This window comes from Schistocerca piceifrons, unplaced genomic scaffold (genome assembly GCF_021461385.2).
Source record: "Schistocerca piceifrons isolate TAMUIC-IGC-003096 unplaced genomic scaffold, iqSchPice1.1 HiC_scaffold_349, whole genome shotgun sequence".
In the NCBI taxonomy this organism is placed as follows: domain Eukaryota; kingdom Metazoa; phylum Arthropoda; class Insecta; order Orthoptera; family Acrididae; genus Schistocerca; species Schistocerca piceifrons.
The window spans coordinates 183,495-188,494 of NW_025728569.1; the positions used below are offsets into that span (position 1 = coordinate 183,495).

General features: G+C 54.3%; 1 non-coding gene across 1 annotated transcript in view; it reads right to left on the reverse strand.

Annotated features, from left to right (window-relative positions):
- Positions 1 to 1,438, reverse strand: part of LOC124746273 — a 1,910-nt gene extending 472 nt beyond the window's left edge. Inside the window, exon 1 of the ribosomal RNA XR_007011315.1 lies at positions 1 to 1,438. This exon is cut by the window's left edge and continues 472 nt beyond it. This is a non-coding gene — a ribosomal RNA (small subunit ribosomal RNA).
- Between the last annotated feature and the right edge of the window lie 3,562 nt (positions 1,439 to 5,000).

Genomic DNA, 5,000 nt, shown 5'->3' on the forward strand with positions numbered 1-5,000 from the left:
GGCTAGAGTCTCGTTCGTTATCGGAATTAACCAGACAAATCGCTCCACCAACTAAGAACGGCCATGCACCACCACCCACCGAATCAAGAAAGAGCTATCAATCTGTCAATCCTTCCGGTGTCCGGGCCTGGTGAGGTTTCCCGTGTTGAGTCAAATTAAGCCGCAGGCTCCACTCCTGGTGGTGCCCTTCCGTCAATTCCTTTAAGTTTCAGCTTTGCAACCATACTTCCCCCGGAACCCAAAAGCTTTGGTTTCCCGGAGGCTGCCCGCCGAGTCATCGGAGGAACTGCGGCGGATCGCTGGCTGGCATCGTTTATGGTTAGAACTAGGGCGGTATCTGATCGCCTTCGAACCTCTAACTTTCGTTCTTGATTAATGAAAACATACTTGGCAAATGCTTTCGCTTCTGTTCGTCTTGCGACGATCCAAGAATTTCACCTCTAACGTCGCAATACGAATGCCCCCGCCTGTCCCTATTAATCATTACCTCGGGTTCCGAAAACCAACAAAATAGAACCGAGGTCCTATTCCATTATTCCATGCACACAGTATTCAGGCGGGCTTGCCTGCTTTAAGCACTCTAATTTGTTCAAAGTAAACGTGCCGGCCCACCGAGACACTCAATAAAGAGCACCCTGGTAGGATTTCAACGGGGTCCGCCTCGGGACGCACGAGCACGCACGAGGCGGTCGCACGCCTTCGGCTCGCCCCACCGGCAGGACGTCCCACGATACATGCCAGTTAAACACCGACGGGCGGTGAACCAACAGCGTGGGACACAAATCCAACTACGAGCTTTTTAACCGCAACAACTTTAATATACGCTATTGGAGCTGGGAATTACCGCGGCTGCTGGCACCAGACTTGCCCTCCAATAGATACTCGTTAAAGGATTTAAAGTGTACTCATTCCGATTACGGGGCCTCGGATGAGTCCCGTATCGTTATTTTTCGTCACTACCTCCCCGTGCCGGGAGTGGGTAATTTGCGCGCCTGCTGCCTTCCTTGGATGTGGTAGCCGTTTCTCAGGCTCCCTCTCCGGAATCGAACCCTGATTCCCCGTTACCCGTTACAACCATGGTAGGCGCAGAACCTACCATCGACAGTTGATAAGGCAGACATTTGAAAGATGCGTCGCCGGTACGAGGACCGTGCGATCAGCCCAAAGTTATTCAGAGTCACCAAGGCAAACGGACCGGACGAGCCGACCGATTGGTTTTGATCTAATAAAAGCGTCCCTTCCATCTCTGGTCGGGACTCTGTTTGCATGTATTAGCTCTAGAATTACCACAGTTATCCACGTAACGTGGGTACGATCTAAGGAACCATAACTGATTTAATGAGCCATTCGCGGTTTCACCTTAATGCGGCTTGTACTGAGACATGCATGGCTTAATCTTTGAGACAAGCATATGACTACTGGCAGGATCAACCAGGGAGCTGCGTCAACTAGAGCTGAGCAGCCGGCCGCCCGGGAGTGTGTCCCGGGGGCCCGCGCGAACACGCAAGCGTCCGCTCAATCATTCTGCAAACAGGAGGAGGCTGAGCTCCCCTGCACAATACACCTCGAAACCCTCTCAGGTCCCGGCGGCGCGCAGCGCCGTCCCAAGTACTTGGTCGGGTTCGAGAGAGGCGCAATCGCCCGGAGTTAGGCGAGTAGACGCTTTCGGTGCGACCACCCGTGCTCCCAACTGAGCTTGCCGCTGCCGACAGAGGCCCGGGAGCGTGCTGTCGTGGCATTGCCGGCGGGAGACAACACGCGCCACCTACGGTGACCGGCAGCTCCAACGCCAGCGCCACAGAAGGACAAAAGCCCCACTTGGGTGCCGAAGCGAACTCTCCCAGCACAGCGCACGCGCCAACACATCCGCACAGCTGCGATACAAACCACCAGCGAGAACCGCTGGGGCGACCGAGCAGCAGACGGCGTCGCGGCGCCGAGCGCCGGGCGGCGGCGCATCCTCAACGCACACAGTCCTCAATCGGACCAGCACACTGAAGATGTCCACCGCGCTTCGCACCGGGCCCGCGAGGACCTACTTTGGCCGCACGGCGCCGCGCGCAGGGTGCGCCGGCGCGCAGCTGCGACGCCTGCCGCGTCCGTCGGCCGGCGCGCCTGCCACTGGCCGCCCCCACCAGCCGGCTGTAGCGCGTGCGCCCACGCACCGCGCGGCCAGCACGCCGGGAGGCGCCCCCTCACCGGCCGGGGACGGTCCCACCCAGCCACCGCCGCGTATCGCTTCACACCCAGATGCCGTTCAGTTTCGTCGGCATGGTGGGTATCGCTGGAACAACCGGTTAGTACCTCAACCTATCGTCGCCATCACCGATTCACCCCTAGCGAGAACAACCGCACCACAACAGGTTACCATTTGTTCATTTGCGTAACTTCACCAGAAAACGCAGGCGTCCATCGCCATTTGCAACTTCAACGATTATTGCATGCCTGTGTCAGGTGTCACGCCACACTACGTCTGCCCACATACACGCAACAAAATGTGCACGCCTAGACAATACGTGGAAGGTGGCCCCCGTACGTATGCGATGTCCATTGCTCGAACGACTGTCAACCGGCCTCTGTAGCATGTCGCAGATATGGAACGCGGTGCACCATGCCATCACGGTGTGTGAGGAGAGACGACTAGGTCCGAATACATCAACAGACAGCTCATGCTGATCGCCATCCACGGCGTCCGTTCCTCCCACACGTCTCTATGGCGTACCACACTGCAATCCAGCTCTCATAGGGAGACGACACGTAGCTGCGTGCACAATATTTGCACTGTATGGTCCGCCGTTTTTGGGCGCAGTCGTTGTGCGGTCACACATGTGCCACGATGTATCATTCAGTACATAAGGACGAATGTGCAGTACAGATTGTGGTTCACGCGTACGACATCAGCGGACAGTTGACACAGGCCGCACCACAACGTAGCCTGAGTACGTCGCATGCGAAGGGCATTGAACATGCAAACTTCTCACCAACCAGCTTGCGAAGGCAGGGGGCAAGGTGGGGACGTGGGGAGGGGCGGCATGTACGTCCTGCTGCCATCCACATTACAGTGTACAGCAGGAGCATGTGGAAAGTGAGCAAGACTTGCAAGGTGTTTAACATGAAGCGATACACAGGGGTGCGGGCAGTGCGAGTAGCGAACTATATTGCGAGGGTTGCGGGTGGGCAACACTACAGTAATTGAACGAGTCGTATAACAATTACAGAGCAGGTTTAGGCGACAACGTGGGTTACGTTAAGGCGACAACATGGGTTAGGTTAAGGCACAACATGGGTTAGGTTAAGGCACAACATGGGTTAGGTTAAGGCACAACATGGGTTAGGTTAAGGCACAACATGGGTTAGGTTAAGGCACAACATGGGTTAGGTTAAGGCACAACATGGGTTAGGTTAAGGCACAACATGGGTTAGGTTAAGGCACAACATGGGTTAGGTTGAGGCACAACATGGGTTAGGTTAAGGCACAACATGGGTTAGGTTGAGGCACAACATGGGTTAGGTTGAGGCACAACATGGGTTAGGTTGAGGCACAACATGGGTTAGGTTAAGGTACAACATGGGTTAGGTTAAGGTACAACATGGGTTAGGTTAAGGTACAACATGGGTTAGGTTAAGGTACAACATGGGTTAGGTTAAGGTACAACATGGGTTAGGTTAAGGTACAACATAGGTTAGGTTAAGGTACAACATAGGTTAGGTTAAGGTACAACATAGGTTAGGTTAAGGTACAACATAGGTTAGGTTAAGGTACAACATAGGTTAGGTTAAGGTACAACATAGGTTAGGTTAAGGTACAACATAGGTTAGGTTAGGTTAGGTTAGGTTACACGTTGTTGTACGGAAAGGTGTAGGGGGGGGGGGGGGGCGGGGGCGGCAGGTTCGTTGATAGTGATTATAGTAAGTGAATGCTTGTGACATGATCAGATTTGTCACGTCAGGATGCACCTTTGGCTTATTAGAGGCGGCGCTCCAATTCTATGCTTGTGTGAGACCTGTGTCTTTGACTCATGTCATTGTTTGTGCGCTGTGACAGGAGGTACTATTGTGATGTTGGGTGCACCGTTGTATAGGACATGTGTGGGTGTTGGTGCCTGGTCTGCGCAATGGTGGATGTCGAAAGGCTGGGATATTGTATTTTCCGCACGGACCTCCTGGTCTGGTTGTGATAGTGTGGATTGTGTAATGTGGCGGAGAAGATGCACTGGATGTTGTTCCATGCTGGTGCTTACATATTGTATGTGCGCCTGTTAGAAGCAGAGAGTGGTGCGTGATCAGAGTGTCTGGCTGACGTGTGGTTCCCATTTTGGGCAGACTCTTTCAGCATGTATACGGACAGTTGTGTATATTTGCTGTAGTTTGATGGCTCTGCATTGATTACTAATCAGCGCCGTGTGTACGGGTAATCTGGTTCCAGTCCAAAATGTTCCATCTGTGTACATTAGTGACAAAGACTCCCCCCATGCAGTGGGGCTCGGTCTGTTATAACTCTTCCGCGTAATATATTTGCCCCACGTTTTTGCGACTGCGAGTGCGAGTGCAACGCGCATGGGGACCGACATGCTGATGGCTCGGTATCGGACGCCGTACAGTGAGCAACGCGATCGCGTCTCTCGCTCGTAAGTGGTACAGGTCGCGGCTCATGTATACGGACAGCGGGAATGTCGCATATTGGAAATAACTCTTCATGAAACGCAAGTTATAGGGGTGGATTGCACTTTACGAGTGCGGGAAACGTCCGCCGTTCATCCGCTGGAGGTGCGAGTTTGGCGGTTGGGGTGGTGCACGAACGGGTGCGGGTGGCGTCATTGCCGGTCCACGGCTTCGTGCGGCAGAGCCACTGGAGATTGGGTGCTATGGTCGACAGAGGCTGCAGCCTTTGTGGGTGGCGTCGAAAGGCGGCCACTGTGGCGCCATCGCTGTCTTAGTCGGCTTGGCGTCTCATAGATGGCGGTAGCGTCGTTGCAGGAGGTCATGTTGCGGGAGACCTA